The sequence below is a fragment of the Aethalodelphis obliquidens genome, unplaced genomic scaffold, assembly GCF_003676395.1.
Source record: "Aethalodelphis obliquidens isolate GAN/ISIS:26980383/991018 unplaced genomic scaffold, ASM367639v1 scaffold26, whole genome shotgun sequence".
NCBI classification, from domain to species: Eukaryota; Metazoa; Chordata; class Mammalia; order Artiodactyla; family Delphinidae; genus Aethalodelphis; species Aethalodelphis obliquidens.
In genome coordinates this window covers 23,157,088-23,184,402 of record NW_020837970.1, presented here as the reverse complement: position 1 = coordinate 23,184,402, position 27,315 = coordinate 23,157,088, and the positions used below count along the sequence as shown (strand labels likewise).

The window sequence follows — 27,315 nt, the reverse complement described above, 5'->3', positions numbered from 1 at the left end:
CCTCTAAGATCAAGAACAAGACAAGGTTGTCCACTCTCACCACTATTATTCAACATAGTTTTGGAAGTTTTAGCCACAGCAATCAGAGAAGAAAAAGTAATAAAATGAATCCAAATCAGAAAAGAAGTAAAGCTGTCACTGTTTGTAGATGACATGATACTACACATACAGAATTCTAGAGATGCTACCAGAAAACTACTACAGCTAATCAATGAATCTGGTAAAGTAGCTGGATACAAAATTAATGCACAGAAGTCTCTTGAATTCCTATACACTACTGATGAAAAATCTGAGAGAAATTAAGGAAACACTCCCATTTACCATTGCAACAAGAAGAATAAAATATCTACAAATACACATACCTAAGGAGACAAAAGATCTGTATGCAGAAAAATATAAGACACTGATGAAAGAAATTAAAGATGATACAAACAGATGATACAAACAGGAGAGATATACCATGTTCTTGGATTGGAAGAATCAACATTGTGAAAATGACTCTACTACCCAAAGCAATCTACAGATTCAATGCAATCCCTATCAAACTACCAATGGCATTTTTCACAGAACTAGAACAAAAAATTTCACAATTTGTATAGAAACACAAAAGACCCCAAATAGCCAAAGCAATCTTGAGAAAGAAAAACGGAGCTAGAGGAATCAGGCTCCTGGAGTTCCAACTATTCTACAAAGCTACACTAATCAAGACAGTATGGTACTGGCACAAAATCAGAAATATAGATCAAAGGTACAGGATAGAATGCCCAGAGATAAACTCCCACACATATGGGCACCTAATTTACAACAAAGGAGGCAAGAACATACAATGGAGAAAAGACAGCCTCTTCAATGAATGATGCTGGAAAAACTGGACAGCTACATGTAAAAGAATGAAATTAGAACACTCCCTAACACCATACACAAAAATAAACTCAAAATGGATTAAAGACCTAAATGTAAGGCCAGACAGTCTAAAACTCTTAGAATCAAACATAGGCAGAACACTCTATGACATATATCACAGCAAGATCCTTTTTGACCCACCTCCTAGAGAAATGGAAATAAAGACAAAAATAAACAAATGGGACCTAATGAAACTTCAAAGCTTTTGCACAGCAAAGGAAACCATAAACAAGACCAAAAGAGAACCCTCAGAATGGGAGAAAATATTTGCAAATGAAGCAACTGACAAAGGATTAATCTCCAAAATTTATAAGCAGCTCATGCAGCTCAATAACAAAAAAACAAACAACCCAATCCAAAAATGCGCAGAAGACCTAAATAGACATTTCTCCAAAGAAGATATACAGACTGCCAACAAACACATGAAAGAATGCTCAACATCATTAATCATTAGAGAAATGCAGATCAAAATTACAATGAGATATCATCTCACACCAGTCAGAATGGCCATCATCAAAAAATCTAGAAACAATAAATGCTGGAGAGGGTGTGGAGAAAAGGGAACACTCTTGCACTGCCGGTGGGAATGTGAATTGGTACAGCCACTATGGAGAACAGTATGGAGGTTCCTTAAAAAACTACAAATAGCACTACCATACAACCCAGCAATCCCGCTACTGGGCATATACCCTGAGAAAACCATAATTCAAAAAGAGTCATGTACCAAAATGTTCATTGCAGCTCTATTTACAATAGCCAGGACATGGAAGCAACCTAAGTGTCCATCAACAGATGAATGGATAAAGAAGATGTGGCATATATATACAATGGAATATTACTCAGCCATAAAAAGAAATGAAATTGAGTTATTTGTAGTGAGGTGGCTGGACCTAGAGTGTGTCATACACAGTGAAGTAAGTCAGAAAGAGAAAAACAAATATCATATGCTAACAAAAATATATGGAATCTAAAAAGAAAAGAAAAAGGTTCTGAAGAACCCAGGGCAGGACAGGAATAAAGACGCAGATGTAGAGAATGGACTTGAGGACACGGGGAGGGGGAAGGGTAAGCTGGGACGAAGTGAGACAGTGGCATGGACATATATACAGTACCAAATATAAAATTGATAGCTAGTGGGAAGCAGCCACATAGCACAAAGAGAGCAGCTCGGTGCTTTGTGACCACCTAGAGGGGTGAGATAGGGAGGGTGGGAGGGAGATGCAAGAGTGAGGAGATATGGGGATATATGTAAACGTATAGCTGATTTACTTTGTTATAAAGCAGAAACTAACACACCATTGTAAAGCAATTATACTCCAATAAGAATGTTAAAAAAAAGAAGAAGACAATAGGATAACATTTGGAGCGTTAAAGGTATAGAATTTTGAACCTAGACATTTATAACCAATAAAATATCCTTTAAGTTTTAAAAAAATTAAAACAAAACATGCTAAGTGAAAGAAGCCAGTCATAAAAAACCACATATTGTATGATTCCATTTATAAGAAATCTTTAGAAAAGGCAAATCAGAAGAGACAGGAATAGATTAATGATTGCTTGGGACTGGGGCTGGGAAAAGGAAATTATGCAAATGAGCATAAAGGATGTTTTTAGAATGATGGAAATATTCTACAATTGGATTGTTTAGGTGGTCGCAAATTTGATAGAGCTAAAATATAGGGCTTCCCTGGTGGTCCAGTTGTTGAGAGTCCGCCTGCCAATGCGGGGGGCACGGGTTCGTGCCCTGGTCCAGGAGGATCCCGCGTGCTGCGGAGCGGCTGGGCCCGTGGGTCGTGGCCGCTGGGCCTGCGCGTCCGGAGCCTGTGCTCCGCGACGGGAGAGGCCACAGCAGTGAGAGGCCCGCGTACCGCAAAAAAAAAAAGTAAAATATAAAATAAGTGCTCTTTATGGTATATAAATTATGCTTTAATAAAGCTGCTAAAAACAAAATAAAGGAATACCAAAACAGATGTCATGAGTAAGATAATGATTTCTCTCAAGACATGGTATATTTAAAATGTTACTGGGACATGTAGAAGGAAATGCCTGAAAATGCAGATCTTGCATGTACGATAAGAATGAGGTTAGAGATAAGACATTTGGGACTCAAATTCCACAGGTGGCTGCTGAAGTCATTAGCTCAGAGTGTGCACATGTGTGAGACAGAGGCCATGGACTGATCCCTGGAAAATATCAACATTTGATGGTTGGAGAAGGAGCCCACTAAGAAATTATCAGAGAAGTAAGAGAAGAACCAATATGACCAATGGCAAGCTCTTCTTCCATAATTCAAAATGCTTATCCTCTCTACTTCTAGATTTAGCACTCTAGACAACATCTAACTCCCAGTGATGAAAGATGAGGCTTCAGCTCTCTTACACTATCCTCTACCTCTTTAATTTGAATGTTTGATAAGTTACACTATTATCTATTTCTTCTCTTTGTTATATCTGTAATTTTAAATAATATACTCATACTTCTGTCCTCATCAATGAACTTGAGTCAATTCACAGACTAACTTCTTAACATGTAAAATAAGTAACTGTACTGCTAACTTTGCTTCCACCTTTTCTCTCCCCACTTCCTCTTTCTGCCTTAGCAGCTATACCTTGACTCTTACATCATGAAGGTTTTTAACATTTACATTCTCGTCTGTGACCTTAATGAAGTGTTTTCATAACTTTGCCTCTAGACATAAAACTTGAAAACCAATAAACTACAGTTCTGTCAATATAACTGTAAATAGTAATCACAGCAGATCCATGCAGTGTGAAAGAATAACATTTCCTTCTATTGTTTCAGTGTCACAATACCTGGGCCATTCATAAGACAATATTCCCAAAAGCAAGATAAAATAAGTTCTCCTTTCTTAAACTCTAGGTTGATTAAAATCATGCTATATTTGAATTTGCATCTTATTTGTACCTTGTTTTTTTTGCACAGCTTTAGAGTTTACAGTTTCCTTCTTTTTGGGGGGCGGGCGAGACGACTGAAAAATAATGTGCTTTATCATAACATCTCAAATATTCAGCTGCTTTTTTTTGTAGTGTAGGGATTTATTTATACCGATAGCACATGATCCAGCATAAAACCAAATCTCTTGAAATGTTTACTCCGTGACTTCCTAATTATTCAGGGACAGGGCTCATCAGCTAATCTCTTCACACACCAGGAGTCCAAGGTAGGAATTTCTTAAACCACAGGTATGACGTGGCTGCACAGAGTCTGTACCAGGTGAATGATGTACTGCAGGTGCTCATTCCTCAGAGTGACTCTAGTTTGCCCTCCAATAGGTCTTTTAAGAACTGTGCTCTGGAAGTCAGCATCAGTGAAAATGGGGTCTGCACCTGGGAGCCTGGATGTGGTCTCCAGGTCGTGGTAATGCCAGTGGTTCCTGTCTGGATTATTCTCAGAGACAAAGGGCTTCCTGGTTTCTGTCAGCCTCACCATCACGACTAGGTCCACTTCTCCCTCAATCTGTCCTTTACACCATGTTTCAGGATTCACTTTCTTCTTGGGCACAAACCGTCTGTTTAGCAGGATGGTAATTCCCAGGTCAGCACAGTAAAGAGGTAGCACCACCGAACAAAGAGAGCCAGTAGGCCAGCCTCCTGGGCAGGGTTCACCATGGTCCAAAACATCATGACAGCAACTTGGAGTGGTCAAAGTGCCTCCTGATCTTCACTGGCCTGTACTCCAGATTTTTCAGTTCCACTGGGTCTGTTGGCAGTGAGATGGGCTTGGCCACCACTCTAGACTAGCTCTGTGATCAACTTTAGCTTCCACTTCTGACGTTGGACCTGCCATGTCCTTGGGCCAAAGATAGCAATAGGAATGAGAAGCAGAAACCACTAGAGAAAGGTGTCGTCTTCTGTTTCTGTGGCAGTTGCTTCGGCTTAAGAGCTGCCACACCTACTGGGTCTCTAGGCCAACACTTGGGAGGAACATGCAAACTGTGATGATTAGTTATGCTTTCCTTTAGGATCCTAGACACCTGGGTTTCAGTCTTGGGTTGGCCCAGCACTAGCCCAAGGACGCATAGGAAGTTACTGCAGGTCTACAATCAAGTGTATAATACAGGAGTGCGGGAGGAGCCAGCCCTGGGGCTTTCATGAGGACAGAGTGCTAACCAGAGCGGGTACGCAACCAGGGCCTGATTCAGAGGCTCAGGGGGCAGTTCCAGAGCGTATTGCAATGCCCATACTCACCGACCCTCCTGGGCAAAGTGGAGGGCAGGGACAGGGCAGCTTTTCCTAAGTACATAGGGCATACCTGGATGAGTCCTCACCTGGGCACAGGACAACCCCAAGAATGTTCCTCCTGATGACACTGGCCTGGTGCCCACCCTGCACAGCAACAGCCCTAGCCTTGTGGCCTGCAGCCCCAGCCCTCAGATATTCAGCTTCCTAATCATACTATTTATTACATATAGTCTTCTTTCATTTTCTTAGACATCCTTTCCAAAGCTCTTTCTACCTCCTACTCAAATCTAGAGCTATACCAAATTCAGCATATCAGTAATAATCACTATCTTTTTAACTTTTATTTTTTTATTGAAGTATAGTTGATTTACAATGTTTCAGGTATACAGCAAAGTGACTCAGTTACACATATATGTATCTGTTCTTTTTCAGATTTTTTTCCATTATAGGTTATTAAAAGATACTGAATATAGTTCCCTGTGCTATATAGTAGGTCCCTGTTATTTATCTATTTTAAATATAGTAGTCTGTATTTGTTAATCCCAAATTCCAAATTTATCCCTCCCCCTTTTCCCCTTTGGTGACAATTTCTTCTGTATCTATGAGTCTATTTCTGTTTTGTAAATAAGTTCATCTGTATCATTTTTTTAGATTCCTCATATAAGTGATATTATATGATATTCTCTAAAACCATAACAAAAATAAACTCAAAATGGATCAAAGACCTAAATGTAAGACTGGACATTATAAAACTCCTACAGGAAAACATAGGCAGGACATTCTATGACATAAATCACAGCAATATTTTTTTGGATCTGCCTCCTAGAGTAATGAAAACAAAAATAAACACAAAAAACAAAAAATAAAGCTTTTTAAACTAAAAAGCTTTTGCACATCAAAGGAAAGCATAAACAAGAGAAAAAGACAACCCTCAGAATGGGAGAAAATATTTGCAAATGAAGCAACTGACAAAGGACTAATCTCCAAAATATACAAATAGCTCATGCGCTCAATATCAAAAAAATAAACCCAATCCAAAAATGGGCGGAAGACCTAAATAGACATTTCTCCAAAGGAGACATACAGATGGCCAACAAACACATGAAAATATGTTCAACATCACTAATTATCAGAGAAATGCAAATCAAAACTACAGTGAGGTATCACCTCACAGTGGTCAGAATGGCCACCATCAAAAAATCTACAAACAATAAATGTTGGAGAGGGTGTGAAGCAAAGGGAACCCTCATGCACTGTTGGTGGGAATGTAAACTGATACAGCCACTATGGACAACAGTATGGAGGTTCCTTAAAAAACTAAAAATAGAACTACCACATGACCCAGCAATCCCTCTATTGGGCATACACCCAGAAAAAAACATAATTCAGAAAGACACATCCAGGGCTTCCCTGGTGGCGCAGTGGTTGGGAGTCCGCCTGCCGATGCAGGGGACGCAGGTTCGTGCCCCGGTCCGGGGGGATCCCGCGTGCCGCGGAGCGGCTGGGCCCGTGGGCCACGGCCACTGGGCCTGCGTGTCCGGAGCCTGTGCTCCGCAGCGGGAGAGGCCACGGCAGTGAGAGGCCCGCATACAGCAAAAAAAAAAAAAAAAAAAAAAAAAAAAAAGACACATGCATCCCAATGTTCACTGCAGCACTATTCACAATAGCCAGGACACGGAAGCAACCTAAATTCCATCAATAGAGGAATGTCTAAAGAAGATGTGGTACATATATACAATGGAATATTACTCAGCTATAAAAGGGAACGAAATTGGGTCATTTGTAGAGACATGGATGGACCAAGAGACTGTCATACAGAGTGAAGTAAGTCAGAAAGAGAAAAACAAATATTGTATATTAACACATATATATGGAATCTGAAAAAAATTGGTATAGATGATCTTATTTACGAAGCAGAAATAAAGACACATGTAGAGAACAAACATATGGATACCAAGGGGGAAAGCAGGGGTGGGGCGGGGCAGGTGATGGTGGTGTGATGAATTGGGAGATTGGGATTGACATATATACACTACTGATACTATGTATAAAATAGATAACTAATGAGAACCTACTGTATAGCACAGGGAACTCTACTCAGTGCTCTGTGGTAACCTAAATGAGAAGGAAATCCAAAAAAGAGGGGATATATGTACACGTATAGCTGATTCACTTGGCTGTACAGTATAAACTAACAATATTGTAAAGCAACTATACTCCAATTAATAAAAAAAGGAAGAAGGAAATCTTGCCATTAGCAACAACACGGATGAACCTGGAGGGCATTATGCTAAGTAAAATATGCCAGACAGAGAAAGACCAATACTGCATGGTATCACTTATATGTAGAGTCTAAAAATAAGTTTTTTTTAATTAAAAACTCAAACTCATAGAAACAGAGAATAGAATGACAGTTGCCAGGAGCTGGGGGTAGGGGAAATGAGGAAAGGTGGTAAATGGGTATAAACTTTCAGTTGTAAGATAACAAGGTCTGAGGATCTAATGTATAACAAAGCAACTATAGTTGATAATACAGTATTGTATAACTTAAATTTGCTAAGAGAGTAGAACTTAAGGGTTCTCATTTTAGGAAAATGTAAATATGATATGAGGTAATGGATGTGTTAACTCGATTTTGAAAATCCTTTCACAATGCACACATATATCAAATCATCACATTGTATACTTTAAGTATATTACAATTTGATTTGTCAATAATGCCTTGATAAAGCTGGAAATGAAAACTGCTCTACAAAAGGCACTGTCAAGAAAATGAGAACACAAGCCACAGACTGGGAAAAAGCATTTGCAAAAGACATACCTGATAGAGGATTGTTATCCAAAATATACATAGAACTCTTAAAATTCATATAAGAAAATGATCAAACCAATTGAAAAGTGGGCAAAAGGCTTTAACAGACATCTCTCCAGAGAAAATATACAGATGGCAAATAAGCATAAGAAAAGATTCTCAACATCATATGTAATCAGGGAACTGCAAATTAAAACAACGAGATACAACTACACACCTATTAGAAGGGCAAAAATCCAAAACAGTGACAATACCAAATGCTAGTGAGGAAGTGGAATGTCAGTAACTCTTTTTTTTTTTTTTTTTGCCACACTGCACGGCATGCAGAAGAACTTCCCGGACTAGGGATTGAACCTGTGCCCCATGCAGTGGAAGCATGGAGTCGTAACCACTGGACCACCAGGGAAGTCCCAGGAACTCTTATTCATTGCTGGGAAGGTAAAAGGGTGCATCCATTTGCATGACAATTTGGCAGTTTCTTACAAAACTAAACATAACTCTTACCATAAGATCCAGTAATCGCATTCCTTGGTATTTACCCAAAGGAGTTGAAAACTTATGTCCACACAAAAACCTGTACATTAATGTTTATAGTAGCTTTATTTATAACTGTCAAAACTCTGAAGCAAGCAAGATGTCTTTCAGTAGAAAAACAGGTAATTAAACTGTGGTACATCCAGACAATGGAATATTATTCAGTGCTAAAAAGAAATGCAATAACAAGCCATGAAAAGACATAGAGGATCCCTAAGTGCATATTACTAAGTGAAAGAAGCCAACCTGAAAAGGCTACACGATGTATGATTCCAACTATATGACATTCTGGAAAAGGCAAAACTATGGAGACAGTATGAAGATCAGTACTTGCCAGCAGTTACAGGGGAGGGAGGGATGAATAGGCAGAGCACAGAGGACTTTTCGGGCAATGAAACTATTCTACAGGATATTATAATGGTAGATACATGTCATTATACATTTGTCAAAACTGAGAGAATGTACATCACCAATATAAATATAATATAATATAAATATAAACCATGGATTCTGGGTAATAATGATGTGTCAATGTGATGTTTATAGCTGGGGAGGCTGTGCATGTATAGAAGCAGGAAACATATAGGAACTCCATGTATTTTCTGCTCAATTTTGCTGTTAACCTAAAATTGCTCTAAAAATTTCGTGCAGCAACAAAAACCCAATGCAACCAAAAAAAAAAAAAAACCAAAACACCTCAAGGATGAAACATCTAAAGAGAGAGAATAGCATCCAAATACCCAGAGTGTACATTAAGAAGCGCTGGGCTTGTAACTTAAAACAATGTACAATGCAAAAGCAGCATTCTGAATTGAATAGCATTACCGGGACTTCCCTGGTGGCGCAGTGGTTAAGAATCCACTTGCCAATGCAGGGGACACGGGTTCGAGACCTGGTCCAGTAAGATCCCACATGCCGCGGAGCAACTAAGCCTGTGTGCCACAACTACTGAGCCCGCATGCCTAGAGCCCGTGCTCCGCAACAAGAGAAGCCACTGCAATGAGAATCCCCCGCACTGCAACGAAGAGTAGGCCCTGCTTGCCGCAACTAGAGAAAACCCGCGTGCAGCAACAAAGACCCAATGCAGCCACAAATAAATAAATAAATAAATACTATTACCAATTAGATATAATTAGTTGAAAACATTGCTAAAATTTGGCCTTAAGGCCAAATTAAAGCTTCCTCATAATTCAGTACTTGAACTGGATGAATTTTTGACTACTGAAAGATTTTACTCTTACTATTCGAACTGAAAATATTATTAATTTTTTTTTTTTTTTTGCGGTATGCGGGTCTCTCACTGTTGTGGCCTCTCCCATTGTGGAGCACAGGCTCCGGACGCGCAGGCTCAGCGGTCATGGCTCACGGGCCTAGCCGCTCCGCGGCATGTGGGATCCTCCTGGACCAGGGCATGAACCCGTGTCCCCTGCATCGGCAAACGTACTCTCAACCACTGCACCACCAGAGAAGCCCTGAAAATATTATTTTAATATTCAATGGCATAGATGTAGTACAAGCAGAGATGCCAGAAAAAACGCAAATAACTGAACCAAATTCATCCTTCCTCTTAAGAACAGATCAAATAAAGCATCCTTGTTGATTATAGCTTAAAGGTGCTATGCTCCAAGGTTCAACTCTGTACACTCTCTCCTTTGGAGATCTAGTCCATTCCCATGGCTTCAATTACTCCTCTATGGAAAAAAACTCTCATTTTTATTTACAGCCCTAATCATTCTTATAAGCTCCACTTTTGAACTCTTACACATAAATATCCCACTTCTATTTAAATTCAAAATACAGAATTCAAACCAACAAATACTTACTGAGTCTCTACTCTGTAGCAGACAACAAAAGAATCGCAAAAGAGTTAAATCATTTCCTACTCTTAAGAAGCATATATTCTAGTTGATGAGAAACATGAAAAGTTCAACAGCAAATGTATAGCCATACAAAGCAGTTTCTACATGTTACACATACATAAATTATAAAAATAGTTAGTTGTTATAGTATTTTGCTATAACATTATTGAGAGGTTCCCAATCCTCCATCAGTTCACACTAATAAAAAGAAAATCTCCAAAAATCTTTGCAACTTTGGAGAAAGCAGATCTCTCAGAACATAAAAAGTATGAACCATAAAAGAAAAAAATGGATAAATTAGACTTGAGCAAATAAAAACTTTTGCTCTTTGTTGTTGTTGCTCGTTTTTGGCCACACTGCGTGGCATGCGGGATCTTAGTTCTTTGACCAGGGATCGAACCCATGTCCCCTGCATTGGCAGCATGGAGTTTTAACCAGGGAAGTCCCAAAACTTTTGCTCTTTGAAAGACACCATTAAGACAATGAAAAGGCAAGCCACAAAGTGGGAGAAGATATTTCCTATAAATGTATCTGACAAAGGATTTGCATTTTATATTTATATATTTTATGTTTTTATATATGTTTATATATATATATATATAAATGAACTCTTCCAACTCAATAATAAGACAGCTCAATTAAAAGATGGGCAAAAAAAATGTGAAGTCATTTTACCAAAGACATATGAAAATAATAAGCACATGCTCAACATAATTAATCACCAAAGGCAACATAAAAGCACAATAAAAATCTACATCCCTATTAGAATGCCTAAAATTAAAAAGGCTGTCTGTCCATAACAGATGTCAGCAAGGATGTGGAACAACTGTAACTCTCATCATCACTAGTGGGAGTGTAAAGTGGTATAAAGACTTTGGGAAACTGTGTGACAATTTCTTAGAAATTTGAGCAGACATCTACTGTGGTGGAAAGCCTTTAAGGTGCATCCCAATGAACACCACTTCCTGATACTCACACTCTTGTATAACCTTCTCCCCTTCAGGGTGGGCTGGACTTACTGACTTACTTCTACAGAACAGATACGGCAGAAGTAATGACGTGCTGCTTTCAAGACTAGATTATAAAGATTGTGGCTTTTGTCTTAGATGTCTCTTTTTCCCTCTTTTAGATTTCTTTACTCTGGGGGAATCCAGCTGCCATGTCATGAGGCAGACCTGATAAAGAGGCTCACATGACAAGGAACTGAGGCCTGACAATAGCCACATGTGTGAGCTTGGAAGTGGATTTTCCCCCAGTCATCCTTGAGATGAGCACAAGTCCTGACTGACACCTTGACCGACCCTCAGCCAGAACTATCTGGCTAAGTCATTCCTGGATTCCTGACCTAAAGAAATTGTGAGATGATAAATTTTTGTTGTTTTTAGCCTCTGAGTATTTGTTTGCAGCAATAGATAACTAATAAACCAACCATATGACCCAGAAATTCCACTCTCTCATATTTACCCAAGAGGAGTAAAAAGCACATCTGCAGAGTGATGTGTACATGAGTATTCACAGTAGCATTATTCATAACAGCCCCAAACTGGAAAAACCCAAATGTCCGTCAACAGGTGAAGGGATAAATCAGCAAGCATCAGAATTATCTGGAAGGTCTGTTGAAGAATAGACTGCTAGGCCCTACCCCCAGAGTTTCTAATTCAGTAGATCCGGTGTGGGGTCTGAAATTTTGCATTTATAACAAGTTCCCAGATGACGGTATGGTGCTAGTTTGGCGCTTTGAGAACCATCATATTAGTCTACAATTTGAATGTCTAAGGTAGTCTGTGCTGTATAAACTAGAACATATCCACAGGGTACTACCAGGTTGATGAAGGGAGTAAAACTCTAAGGAATTCACTGGAAGAAAAATGGAGAATTAATCACCTAGAGAAAAGATAAAAAGGAGAAACTCAATAACTTTCTTAATTTACTACCCTGGATTTCTCTTTAGTCTCTATATGAATATGCTTTATTTCCTTACTAGACTATAGGTTTCCTGAAACAGGAATAGTGTCTTATTTATCTTTATCCCTCTAGGCTAAATCTGGCCTACTGCCTTATTAACAGTAGATGTTTAACAAATATTTTGTTATGAATTTATTGCTGAGAGTTGACTGCTAGACTGACTTGTAATTTCTTATGTTTTACTAAAAAATGACAAGCTTTTTCATAATTATCAAGGGGATTTCTTAAAAGAGCATATCAATCTTCCCATATTTCATTTTAATTTATGTAAATAAGACAGAAAAATTATCAACACCTCAAACTTCATCTTCTTACACATAAGCTGAATAGAAGTGTGTGTTTCATAAACCCTAAAAAATAATTCTGTATGGAATGAACTGGAACTGCACAAAAGAATGTACTGGCCTGTGACACACCTTTAAATCTCACTCTTACAGGTTCTACAGGTTCTTCTGGTTCACCTCCCAAACACAAGAATAGAATGTTAGCTGCCACTAGTCTTATCTCAAAAAGATAAAAACCCATCAACCAGAAAACTTTCTGAAATTTTTCAGTGCCTATGATGGTTATGCCTTTGCAATATCCAAAATAGATTACAGTCCTGATAACAAGAAATTAAACAGAGAAACTTCTGCTTTAAAGATAGTGGTCTATTAATTTCCAAAATATACAAAAAGCTCTATCAACTCAATATCAAAAAAACAACCCAATCAAAAAATGTGCAGAAGACCTAAACAGACATTTCTACAAAGAAGACATACAGATGGCGAAAAGGCACATGAAAAGATGCTCAACATCGCCAATTATTAGAGAAATGCAAATCAAAACTACAATGAGACATCACCTAACACCAGTCAGAATGGCCATCATTAAAAAGTCTACAAATAATAAATGCTGGAGAGGGTGTGGAGAACAGGGGACCCTCCTACACTGCTGGTAAGAATGTAAATTGGTGCAGCCACCATGGAAAACAGAATGGAGGTTCCTCAAAAACTAAAAACAGAGTTACCATATGTTCCAGCAATCCCACTGCTGGCCATAGAACCAGAGAAAACCATAATCTGAAAAGATACATGCACCCCAATGTTCATAGCAGCACTATTTATGAAATAAATAAATGTCTTATTTATGGAATAAGTAAATGTCCTAAATGTCCTATGACAGATGAATGGATAAAGAAGATGTGGTACATAAACACAATGGAATACCATTCAGCCATAAAAAAGAATGAAACAATGCCATTTTCAGCAACATGGATGGACCTAGAGATTATCACACTAAGTGAAGTAAGTCAGAGAAAGACAAATATCATGTGATATCACTTATATGTGGAATCTAAAAAATGATACAAATGAACTTATTTACAAAACAGAAACAGACTCACAGACATAGAAAACAAACTTATGGTTACCAAGGGGGAAGGTTGCGGGGGGAGGTAAATTAAGAGTTTGGGATTAGCAGACACAAACTACTATGTATAAAATACATAAACAATATTCACTATCTTGTAATAAAACATAATGGAAAAGAATTCAAAAATAAAGACAGTGGCCTAAAGTTGGCATTTCTCTTTTCTTCCTGGAAATAAGCATACTCCCTTATTACTACAACAGCAAAATTTGAAATCAGGTAGTGTAAGTCCTCTAGCTTTTTTCTTCTTTGTCTAAACTGTTTTGGCTATTCTAGGTCCTTTGCCTTTCTATATACATTCTAGAATTAGCTTGACAATTGCTATTTTTAAAATGCTGTTGGGATACTGATAGGGAATGTGTTGAATCTACAGATCAAGAACTGTGCACTGAAAAAAAAGCCTTATATTATTTTGACAAAAGAACCAAAGTAATTCAGTGAGGAAAAGATAGTCTTTTCAACAAATGGTACAGGGATATTTGAATATCCACGTGCAGAAAACAGACTTATACCTTTACCTTAAAGCATACAGAAAAATTAACTCAAAATATATCACAGACCTAAATGTAAGAGCTAAAATTATAAAACTTCTAGAAGAAAATCTTTGTGACTTTGGGTTAGACAAAGATTTCTTAGATACGACAGCAAGAGCACAATTCATAAAAGAAAAAATTGACAAAGTAGACTTTATCAAAATTTAAAACTTTTTCAATTAAAAAAATTAAGAAAATGAAAAGGCAAGCCACAGAATGGGAGAACATATTTACAAATCATATATCTGATTAGAGACTTGTATCCAGATGATATAAGTAACTCTTACAAATGAAATAAAAGGAAGACAACCCAATCAAAAAATGGGCAACCACTTTTTCAACTTAGGGAAATTGAAATTAAAACCTCAATGAGAGGACTTCCCTGGTGGCACAATGGTTAAGAATCTGCCTGCCAATGCAGGGAACACTGGTTCAATCCCTGGTCTGGGAAGATCCCACATGTCGCAGAGCAACTAAGCCCATGTGCCACAACTATTGAGCCTGGGCTCTAGAGCCCACAAGCCACAACTACCGAGCCCGCATGCCTAGAGCCCGAGCTCTGCAATAAGAGAAGCCACTGAATTGAGAAGCCTGCGCACCACAACGAAGAGTAGCCTCTGCTCGCTGCAACTAGAGAAAGCCTGCACGCAGCAACAAAGACCCAATGCAGCCAAAAATAAATAAATAAAACATAAAATAAATTTTTAAAAAAACCTCAGTGAGATACTACTACATACCTACTAGAATGGCTTGGCTATAATAAAAAATACTGACAATATAGTTTTGGCAAGGATGTAGAGAAACTGGAAGCCTCATACAAAACTGGTGGAAATGTAAAATGGTACAGCCACTTTGGAAAAGTGTGGCAGTTTCTTAAAAATTTAAACATGTGCTTATCATACAACCCAGCAATCCTCCTCCTAAGAATCTACCTAAAAGAAATGAAAACATATGTCCACTAGAAGATTTGTAAACAAATGTTCATAGCAGATTTATTTTTTAAAATGTAAACACTTTTTGGATAAACCAAACATGAAAAAAGTTCCACTAAAAAAACTGCATTAAAGTATGAATGGAAAGTACTGAAGAATGAATGCAAGGAAGGAAAATGATTCTAGCTAACGATATAGATGTAAGAAGGAATTAAGGGCAAAGAAAGCTGTGAATATGGTGGTAAATCTAAATAAACACTATATAAAAAGTGGAAATGTCCTTTGGGTTTAATTAATATGCATGTAGTATTAAATACCTGAAAACAAAAGCATCAAAGTTAGGAAGGAGTACGTTAAATGTGTCCTAATTTCCTTTTATTTTCTGGGATGACAGCAAAAGTATTGAATAACATTAGACTTTGCTAAGTTAAGAATGTATGTTGTACTTAATAAGGTAACTACCAGCAGAATAGAAACTGTTTAAGTTCAAACTAGCAGAGGGGAAAACTGAAAAAAAAAAAAAAAATCCCAAAGAAGGCAAAGGAGAGAAAATAAATATGAAACAGATGAGACAGAATAAACAGGAAGAAGACTTCTCCCCTCTCCTCTTAGGAACTCAGCCAATGAAAAAGTCACAGACTCTTTGTTTACTATAGCCTTTCCAACTTGTTTCTCTCCTCTATAAAAGTGTTCTCCTTCCTTTGCTGTGTGGGGACTTGCACGTAGCTCACCATGGTTGCAGACCCCAAACTGAAATTCTCTGCTGATCCCAAATAAACCCACTTTTCTTGTTGCTGGAAAAGTAACTGGCAGATATTTCATTTAGGTAAAAAGTTAGAACAACGATATACGTTTGAATTACATAATAAACAAACTTGATCAAATGAAGATATACAAAACAATGCTCCTAACAACTGCTAAATATACTTTTTTTAAGCATACACAGGACATTTATAAAAAACATATCATTATTGAAAAGCAAGTCTCAGAAACGTTTAAATGATTAAAATCATACAGAGTAAGTTCTCTGACCACAGTGAGAATAAACTAGAAATTTTAAATGGGTCAGTGAAGAAATTTAAAACATACTTTAACTCAACTTTGCAAATATTATACATTAAAACATGTGGATGAAACTGAAGCCACATTTAGAGGAAAATTTACAACCTTAAATGCATATGTTAAGGGGAAAAATTGCTTACGAATGATAAGCTAAACATCCAACTAAAAATAAGAAGAAAAACAAAATCAAAGAAAGTTTAAAAAAGGAAATAAAAAGCAAAAACAATAAAATGGAACGCAAACATACAACTGAGAGAATTAACAAGGCCAAAAGTTGATTCTTTGAAAAGACTAGAAAAATTGACTAACATTTATTGAGATTTATCAAGAAAAAAATTTTAAATTACAGGTCAATATCCCTGATGAAATAGATGTAAAAATCCTCGACAAAACACTAGCAAAACAATTCAACAGCACATTAAAAGTCACCATACACCATGATTAAGTGGGATTTATTCCTGGGATGCAAGCGGTTCAACATGTGCAAATCAATCAATGTGATTCACTATATTAACAAAAGTGATAAGGATAGAGTAGGATAATTAAAGAGTCAGTTTAGAAATCCCACTAGGGGATTAAAGACAGAAAGGGAATTTTAAGGGAGGTTTGGAGACTGTTGTAAGCTAATGACCACTCAAGAAAAGAATCCAGTAACCTAGCAACAATCTACACTACCTTGAAGGAAGACCAGGTGCGTCCAAGTGCCAACACACTCAAGCCACTAACCCTGACAGTTAAAATACAAGACAATAGATACAGGGTCTCAATCTTGTGAAGTCAGAGAGTTAATAGTCCTTGAAGAGTAGCATTTTTACATGTAGCCAAGACAGAAATATAGTTGACAGGGGAAAGAAATTAGGTGAAAGGGGACATTATACTGAAACCTAACATTAATTACCATATTTTAGTATATGTCACCACCCTTTTGCTAATATATATATGATTTAAATAGCACCATGACAGTCCCGGTTAAACCATGTAGGGCCGAAGGAGGAACTAATGATGTAAGTCTTGATGTCTGCCAAAGAATGAGGAAGTAGGTAGTCTTCTCCCCTTTCCACTTTTTCTTTGATTATAAAAATGTATCCCTCTTTGTTCTTGGGGCTTTGCTCCCTTGCCGGGCTCCTTGTATCTCTCACCAGTGTCCTATGCTAGTAAACTCACTCTTTGCCTCACGCTGAATTGTCTCTGTAATGAGACAAAAGAACCTGAGCTTCAGTAAGTACTGACACCAAGTGAGCAGTTCTAATCAAAAGACAGTGGGTTCAAGTCCCCTCCTAAGCCAGGGATTGTGTGTTCAAGCCCCACTCTGAGGTGCGGGTGGGTTCGAGTCCCACCCAAGAAGGAGTGCAGTTTCAAAAGGACGGATTAAAATCCTACCATCATTTCAATAGTTACAGAAAAAGCATTTGACAAAATTCAAGATCCTTTCATGATTAAAAACTCTCAACAAATTAGGTATAGATGGAATGTACCTCAACATAAAAAAGGCCTTATATGACAAGGTCACAGCTAACACCATATCCAACAGTGAAAAGCTGAAAGCTTTTTCTCTAGGATCAGGAACAAGACAACATAGTAGTGAAAGCCCTAGTCTGAGTAATTAGGCAAGAAAAAGATATAAAAGGCATCCAAATCAGGAGGGAAGAAACAAAATTCTCTGTTTGCAGATATATGATATCACATATAGAACACCCTGAAGACGCCACCAAAAAAACTATAGAACTAATCAATGAATTCAGTAAAGCTGCAAGATACAAAATAAATATACAAAAAACAGTTGCATTTCTATACACTAACAACAAACTATCTAAAATAAAGAGGAATTAAGAAAACTATCCCATTTACAAAAAATAAATACTTAGGAACAAATTTAACCAAGGAGGTGAATGTACAGTGAAAGTCATAAAACACTGATGAAAGAAATTGAAGATGACACAAATAACTGGAAAGATGTTCCATCTTCATGGCTTGGAAGAATATTTCCATATTACCCAAAAAAGATATACGATTCAAAACAACCTCTATCAAAATTCCATGGCATTTTCCACAAAAAATAGAAAAAAAAAACCTAAAGTTCCTATGGAACCACAAAAAAACCCTGAATAGCCAAAGCAATCTTGAGAAAGGACAAAGCTGGAAGCATCACACTGTCTGATTTCAAAATATACTATAAAGCTATGGTAATCAAGGCAGTGTAGTACTGGCATAGGACAGACATAGAGACCAATGGAATAGGATACAAAGCCCAGAAATAAATTCTCACATTTACAGTAAGTTGATCTCTGACAGGGGTGCACAACAGAGATAAGATGGTCTTTTCAATAAATGGTGTTGGGAAGGCTGAATGTCTGTGTGCAGAAGAGTGGGGTTGGAATGTTATTTCACACCACATACAAATGTCAACTCAGGATGGATTACAGACCTAAACATAGGACCTAAAACTGTAGAACTACTAGAGGAAAGCACAGGAAGAAAGTTTCTTGACATTGGCCTGGAACGTTCTGAATATGACCCCCAGGAGCACAGGCAACAAAAGCAAAAATAAACAGATGAGACTGCATCAAACTAAAATCTTCTGCATGGCAAAGACACTCAGCAGACTAAAGAGGCAGCCTATGGCACAGGAGCGGATGTCTGCAAATCATACATTTGGTAAGGAGTTCAGAATATATTCAGAATATATGAGAGACTCAAACAACTCCATAGCAAGAAGATGGATGACCTGATCTTATTTTGTTTTTTTTTTGTTTTTTCCCAAACACCTTATAGTTCTTTATTTAAAGATTGAATTATTTATCTTTAGTAAATTGAAATGTCTTAAACCTGTTAACACGGCCAATGAATTAAGGTTCTGAGTGATAACTTATTTTGTAAATAAAGGACCTGATTTTAAAAATGGGCAAAGGACCTGAATAGACATTTCTCAAAGGAAGACATACAAATGGCCAATGAATATACGGGATGATGCTCAACATCAATGATCAGTAGGGAGGTGCAGACTAAAACCAGAGTAAGATATCACCTCACACATGTTAGAATTACTATTATCAAAAAGACAAAAAATAACAAATGTTGGTGAGGATGTGGAGAGAAGGAGTCTTTGTGTACTGTTGATAAGAATGTAGACTGCTACAGCCATTATGGAAAACAGTATGGTGGTTCCTCAGAAGACCGGAATTGGAACTGCTATGTGATCCAGTGGTCCCCCATCTAGATATGCATCCAAAGGAAATGATATCAAATCTTGAGGAGATATCTGCACTCCCACGTTTACTGCAGCGTTATTCATGATACCCAAGATATGGAGTCAATCTAGGTGTCCATCAACAAATGAATGGTTGGAGCTGGTGTGGTGTATAACAATGGAATGTTATTAAGTTTTAGGGAAGAAGGAGATCCTGTCATTTGTGATAACGTGGATGAACTTGACACACAAAGACAAGTACTGCATCATCTTACTTGTATGTGGAATCTGGAAAAGTCAAAGTCATGGAGGCAGGAAGTGAAACAATAGTTGCCAGGAGCTGGGGGGTGCAGGAAATAGGGTGATGTTGTTTAAAAAAAAAACAATGGCTAATTTCTCATCACAAAATAAGTCAGAAGAGAAGAATAAGGAACTCTTTCAAGTGCTGAAGAAAAAACAAAAATTCTTCTATCATAGAATTCTGTACCTAAGAAAAATATTCTTCAAGGAATGACACAAAATAGAGACACTTTAAAATGAAAGCTGAGAGTATTTGTGGCTAATAGACCTACTCTCCAAAAAAACAACAAAGAAATTTCTTCAGGCTAAAGGTAAATGATCCCAGACTGAAGCCTGATTCCACAAGAGGAAATGAAGAACTCTATGGTAAAGAAACTAAGAACACGGTGGTAAATTCAATATCTATTTATGATAAAAACTCTCCACAAAGTGGATGTAGATGAAACATTTCTCAGCATAATAAAGGCTATATATGACAAGCCCTATCAAAACCCCAATGGCATTTTTCACAGAAATAGAACCAATCACCGTAAAATCTGTATGGAACTACAAAAGACTCTGAATAGCCAAAGCAACGCTGAGAAAGAACAAAGCTGGAGGCATCACATTCCCCAATTTCAAATTCTATTACAATGCTATAGTAATCAAAACTGTATTGTATTGGCATAAAAACAGACACATACAATAATGGAACAGAATAGACAGCCAAGAAATAAACCCATGCCTATGTGGTAAGTTAATCTATGACAAAGAAGGCAAGAATGGCAAAGGACAGTCTCTTCACTAAATGGTATTGGGAAAACTAGATAGTCTCATGCAAAAGAATGAAACTACTAACTTATAGCATACACAAAAATTAACTCAAAATTGATTAAAGACTTGAATGTAAGACCTGAAACCATAAAACTAGAAGAAAACTTAGGCAGTTAGTACCTTGATATGGTCTTGGCAATGATTTTTTGGATCTGATTCCAAAAACAAAGTCAACAAGAGCCAAAACAAGTAGAACTGTATCAAACTAAAAAACTTCTGTACAGCAAAGAAATCATCAACAAAATGAAAAGGTAACATGAACTGAATTCAACTTTGATTTGGACAAAGTTGACTGGGTGTTTTAAAGGGAGAATGAGGGAATAGGGAGGGGAGGTGACTGGGGGCTTAATAGAGTTGAGGAATTGAAAAATTACAAAAAGCAAGAAGGTGGGGAGGTTTTTCCATGTGTGTCCCATCTGGGTTTGTTAACTGGCAGTTATCTAAGGTAGGCTCCTACACTCCCATAGAGGGTGGGAGATAGGAACCCTATCTTTGGGTAAATTCTTTTGGCAACCTTGAGTTTCCTGAGGCAGGCACTTTGGGGGTGGGGGGGAGTGTAATTCTAGGGATGTGGCCTTCAGCTGTTAGAAGGTATGTTACTGTTCTGTTCAAGGATGAGGCTTAGTTGAGAAGAGGGTTTAGAGGACCCTGGCTAGAGGCTGGTCAAGAAGAAAATCTTTGTTAGCCCCCAAATGTGAATCAGATTCAGATAATACAACTGATTATTCAAGAATGAACCTAATATATATGGAATCTAAAAAAAAAAAAAAGGTCATGAAGAACCTAGGGGCAAGACGGGAATAAAGATGCAGACTTACTAGAGAATGGACTTGAGGACATGGCGAGGGGGAAGGGTAAGCTGGGACAAAGTGAGAGAGTGGCATGGACATATATACACTACCAAACGTAAAATAGATAGCTAGTGGGAAGCAGCTGCATAGCACAGGGAAATTAGCTCGGTGCTTTGTGACCACCTAGAGGGGTGGGATAGGGAGGGTGGGAGGGAGGGAGACGCAAGAGGGAAGAGATATGGGAACACATGCATATGTATAACTGATTCACTTTGTTATAAAGCAGAAACTAACACACCATTGTAAAGCAATTATACTCCAATAGAGATGTTAAAAAAAAAAAAAAGAATGAACCTAAATTAGATCTATGATATTTTGGCTTCACAGAATTGCTCTATGCCCTCTCAGTATTTTATGAACAAGAACTGTGGATAAAAAATCAAAGACAAAAAAATGTTCACATGTGACTGACATTAATATCCATGTGAGTTAATAATAATGGCTACCATTTCCTGTGCACTCACAGTATGCCAGACAAAATAATAAAAGCTTCATATACCTTATATAGGACTTAACAACAGTTTTACAATGTAGGGATCATCTTCTTTTTACAAAGGAAACTGACGCTAAGAGAAGTGAAGTGGCTTTTCCCAAGGTACAGCTTGTAAGTGGCAGAATTTTAAAAAATTTGCCATGGTAAATAAACTATACATACTTAGTCTTATGAATTTACTTATAAATGGAATATGTAAATATATTCTCAAAATCCAAGATATAGGATATATAAAATTCTTTTAAATCCCAGGTACAGAATGTATCTGAGATCCTCTTTCTCTGAAGATGATTGTGATTATATAAAAAAAAGCCATTTAAAGTTAGTCCACTTAGGGACTTCCCTGGTGGTCCAGTGGTTAAGACTCCACGCTCCCAATGCAGGGGGCATGAATACGATTCCTGGCTGGGGAACTAAGATCCTGAACACCTCATGGCACAGCCAAAAAAAAAAAAGTCCACTTAAAAGAGATGAAAATTTCGTATAAAAAGAGGGGTAAGAAACTTCCCTGGTGGGTGTAATGGTTAAGAATCCACCTGCCAACGCAAGGGATACAGGTTCGATCCCTGGTCCAGGAGGATCCCACATGCCACGGAGCAACTGAGCTGGTGTGGAGCAACTATGCTGGTGTGGAGCAACTGACCTCGTGTGCCACAACTGCTGAGCCTGTGCTCTGGAGCCCGTGAGCCACAACTACTAAGCCTGCATGCCACAGATGCTGAAGCCCGCGTGCCTGGAGCTGGTGCCACGCAACAGGAGAGGCCACCGCAATGAGAGGCCCACGCACAGCGGCAGGGAATGGCCCCTGCTCGCCACAGCTGGGGAGAGCCTGCGCACAGCAACGAAGACCCAATGCAACCAAAAATAAATAAATAAAAATTAAATTAAATTAAAAAAAATGGTGGTAAGAATTTTGATGTTTATTTCACCTTTTATTTAACAAATTTGGGTTATAATTGTAATTATGTGCTAATTCTTTTTTCATAATTAATTTTTTTTTTTTTTTTGCTGTACGCGGGCCTCTCACTGTCGTGGCCTCTCCCATTGTGGAACACAGGCTCCAGGCGTGCAGGCTCAGCGGCCATGGCTCACAGGCCCAGCCACTCCACGGCATGTGGGATCTTCCCGGACTGGGGCACGAACCCATGTCCCCTGCATCGGCAGGCGGACTCTCAACCACTGCGCCACCAGGGAAGCCCCATAATTAATTTTTATTGGAGTATAGTTGATTTCCAATGTTTTGCTAGTTTCTTTTGTACAGCAAAGTGAATCATTTATACATATACATATATCCACTCTTTTTTAGATTTTATTCCCATATAGGTCATTACAAACTATTGAGTAGAGTTCCCTGTGCTATACAGTAGGTTCTTATTAGCTATCTATTTTATATATAGTTGTGTTTATATGTCAATCCCAATTCCCCAGTTTATCCCTCCCCCCCCCCCCCCTTCCCCTTGGTAGCCATAAGTTTGTTTTCTACATCTGTGACTCTATTTCTGTTTTATAAATAGGTTCATTTGTACCATGTTTTTAGATTCCACATATAAGCGATACCAGTGTGTGCGAATTCTTAGAAGGAACAAATCAAGTGGGGATTTGGGCATAATTTTTTCTGACAAAATTGTGTTATATATAAACAGATTTCATCTAATGTCTAGTTTCCATATGGACAGTTGTAAAGAAGGCTGTAAAAATTTTCACATTGTTGACAATTTTCCCAAGGCCCTCCTTTAATCCTGATATCCAAATATTTTAAGAGATGAGAGTCATTATCATCATTGCAATTTCTCTATTTTTCAATTGTTGTGGCCTAACTCTGCCAAATCTTCATTTGTCATTGGTTTCATTTGTGATTTGAGTTCACCAACATCATTTTCATCATCTCTCCTACATCTTTTCAAGATTCACAATTTTGCCCTAGAATCACTTGTATTGTATTTGTGTTTTATAGGAGTATTCAACAATCATAAGAAGACCGGCCAACAATGCCTCTAAGCTAGACAAGGATGCATGCATGAGGGACAACCAATTTTATAAGTGGTTTGTTCATTAGTGAATGTTATTATAACTTTGGCTTCCCTTTGGAATCTCATAACTGTGGGAACTTAGGTAACAGTCAGATAACTAGGGTACCTGTACTAAAAGACCACCTGTGAAGTTTGAACAGATAATGGCATAAGAGGAGGCTAGAGTGGGAGGCATCCACCTAGCAAGGCTGCCTCTCATAGTGAAAGAAGATGGGCACGTGTACATCATATAGGATTTAAGCCTGCAAACTTAACCATAAAAAGTAAATAGAGAATCACCCAGCAGACTTTATACAGTAGTCATAAAAGCCACCACTCCAATAATAATACATGCTTAAAAATAAGAGTAATTTAAATCAAGAAAATCCCCAAGCTTTACACTCTGTTTCAAACTCTTTCTATAGAGTGTTCAAATCTTAGTAGAAATAGATCAAAAAGAGTTTTCAGGGGCTTCCCTGGTGGCGCAGTGGTTGAGAGTCTGCCTGCCGATGCAGGGGACGCGGGTTTGTGCCCCGGTCCGGGAAGATCCCACATGCCGCGGAGCGGCTGGGCCCGTGAGCCACGGCCGCTGAGCCTGCGCTCCGCCACGGGAGAGGCCACAACAGTGAGAGGCCCGCGTACCACAAGAAAAAAAAAAAAAAAAAAAAAGAGTTTTCATCAGTTGGTTAAAAATATCCTTATCGTATATTTAAGAATTTCCCACTTAGATGTTAGCTTGCTAGTCTTACAATATTAGTAGTTTTTTGGCAGGACTGACTCAGGGTACATCAGGAAAGGAAAGCAAAATATTATGTATGAAACCAGCAAGCAAGAAAATCACAGTGGAGACCAATATATCTCAATACACCAAAATCACTTCATGCATATTTAGATATGGTAATAATAGGATCTTCAGTGTCAGGCCTTTCCAGCTTATTCTAAAAATAATTTAAAAGCTTTTGTTTTTAGGGCTTCCCTGGTGGCGCAGTGGTTGAGAGTCCGCCTGCCAATGCAGGGGACATGGGTTCGTGCCCCGGTCCGGGAAGATCCCACATGCCACGGAGCGGCTGGGTCCGTAAGCCATGGCCGCTGGGCCTGCGCGTCTGGAGCCTGTGCTCTGCAACGGGAGAGGCCACAACAGTGAGAAGCCCGCATACTGCAAAAATAATAATAATAATAATAATAGAATAAATAAATAAATAAAAGCTTTTGTTTTTAGAATTCAATGTATTTTAAAAGAAACTTTCAGATTAAAATACTTCTTTAGGAAGTGAAAAAAATGATTTGGATCACATTTGGTCAATATGTGAACACAAATTAAAAAGCTAGCTTTTCTTGAAGCCAAATGTAATTTTTCTATAAAATACATCCAAATAAATATGTCTGTTCTCCTTAATTCCATATTTACCTTTGGTTAGTGTTCAAGCATTTCCTTTTGATATAAAAAGCTGGCACACATGGCTATTACCACTAATTAATTTTAAGAAAGGCAAAAATAGAAAAGTACAATCACGAACCTCATATGGTTGAGTCAAAAACTGGAATAAAAAATTTTTCTGAAATGATGAACAAAAACATTTAAAAGGACACTGGAATAAAAAGTACATGTTCTGATATAAAGGTTCTAGAGTAAAACATCATTTTGGAAGTAGTAAACATTTACTAGTAGTCAATGATGCAGAAATAAAAGATTGTCCTATACAAAAGTCAAGACTTACATTGAATCTGTTCTACTCCAGTCAGCAATTTCTTCCTGAAGACTTCTATTTGGTTGTAACAATTTTTAGCTTTTCTTGCTCTATACCTCAGCAGGAGAAACCAATTTCCAAAAGGTGTTCCCTAATTATATTAAATGTGCACGCTGAGCCATGCCAATATTCTATTCCAAAAAGTAAAAATGTAAGATAAGTCACATATGGAGGACATGCCTGTCAACAGTAACGCATCAATAATGCAATTTATATGTGAATCAGGCTATTGTCAAAGTTTTTTAAAAAAAATCTTTTCCTCCAGGGATCAAACCCACGCCCGCTGCATTTGAAGCACAGAGTCTTGACCACTGGACTGCTAGCAAAGTCCTATGTCTGCTCCTTTCACTCAGCATTATATATCTGAGGTTCATCCATATTGCCATATGCAGCTGTAGATTGTTCACTGCTGTATAGTGTTCTTTTATGTGAATATACCATTAAAAATTCCATTATCCATTGGAAAAAAAATATTTTCCTCACTTCATATAACTATTTACTAATAAGACTTCATGGTAAAAATGAACCAACAAATAAAAACTATCCTTGAGGTTGCAGTATAGGAAAGAGACATTTATACTGCATCAGTTTAGAATGCTTTGGATTGCAGGCAACAGAGAACTCAGTTCACAACAGCATAAACAAATATGGATTCACTTCTCTCACAAGACAAAAAATCTTGAACTGGTGATTGCTAGGTTGGTGTTTACCCATCAATGGTGCTATCCATATCTTCAATATTTTTGCTTCACCCTCCTGAGTGTATTTACTTTTAATATTCGTGTTTGTTGCCTAATGCTTTCAAGATGGTCACTGCAGCTCCAAGCATCACATCTAAGGTCAAAGCAAGAAAAAAGTTAACCCCAGCACTGTCTGACCCTTTTATCAGAAAAAGGGAAAGCCTTCAATGAAGTCCCCTGGCAGGTTTATGGGCTAGAATTGTATTACATGGCTACTGTAGCAGTAAAGAAGACTGGAAAATCAAATATTTAACTTTGCTAATTTTTATGGTAGAGGTAAGAAATGGATATGGATTGGCCAGTCAACAGTGTCTGCCAGTCCTCAACTCAATATGCACACAGATACTTCTTACACATGTGTTAAACACAACATACTCATCCTCTCTTCAAGGAAGACAACCCCACTATCTCATCCAATTACTGCATGACGCAGGATCTTTGGTTGATTTTCTGTCTGCTCTATCAAGTCCAAATATGACAACTCTTATCTTACCATTTGTATGGCTAAAAGGGAAGCTGTCTCTTAACCACTCCCCTCACATATATACAACGATGAAAAAGTAAGAACAGAGTGACCCCCAAAAAATTCCATTAAGAAAGGGAGATAAGAGGAAGTACACAGTAGTCAACAATCCACAATCTATATCATATCTTCCTAGACAGAAATCACAGATTCCTGGGCAGGCAATAAAGTAAATCCCTTGGCCAGTCAATCTGACAGCGCCTACTTTAAGTCTCAGGAGGATCTGCTTTGTCATTGTTCTCTGTAGCCATATCTAAGGCAGGTTATGAAGCAGATGTCTTTCCCAGGGGATCCACAGCTTTTGTAGCCTATTTCATACTGGTTTGACTTAGGGAGGAAAGGATGAGGATTGCTTGGAAGGTAGAGACAATCACAAGGAATCGCCAGCTTTGTACCTGCAGGTTCCCTCAAAAACATATCAAGCTTCTGGTCTGTCTGC

General features: G+C 38.0%; 1 protein-coding gene and 1 pseudogene across 2 annotated transcripts in view; both read right to left on the bottom strand.

Annotated features, from left to right (window-relative positions):
- The window catches only part of NRG4 (neuregulin 4), a 127,006-nt gene that overhangs the window by 86,540 nt on the left and 13,151 nt on the right, over positions 1–27,315 (bottom strand). The gene's annotated exons all lie outside the window — the stretch shown is intronic.
- Positions 4,065–5,166, bottom strand: LOC113629361 (surfeit locus protein 1 pseudogene; annotated as a pseudogene).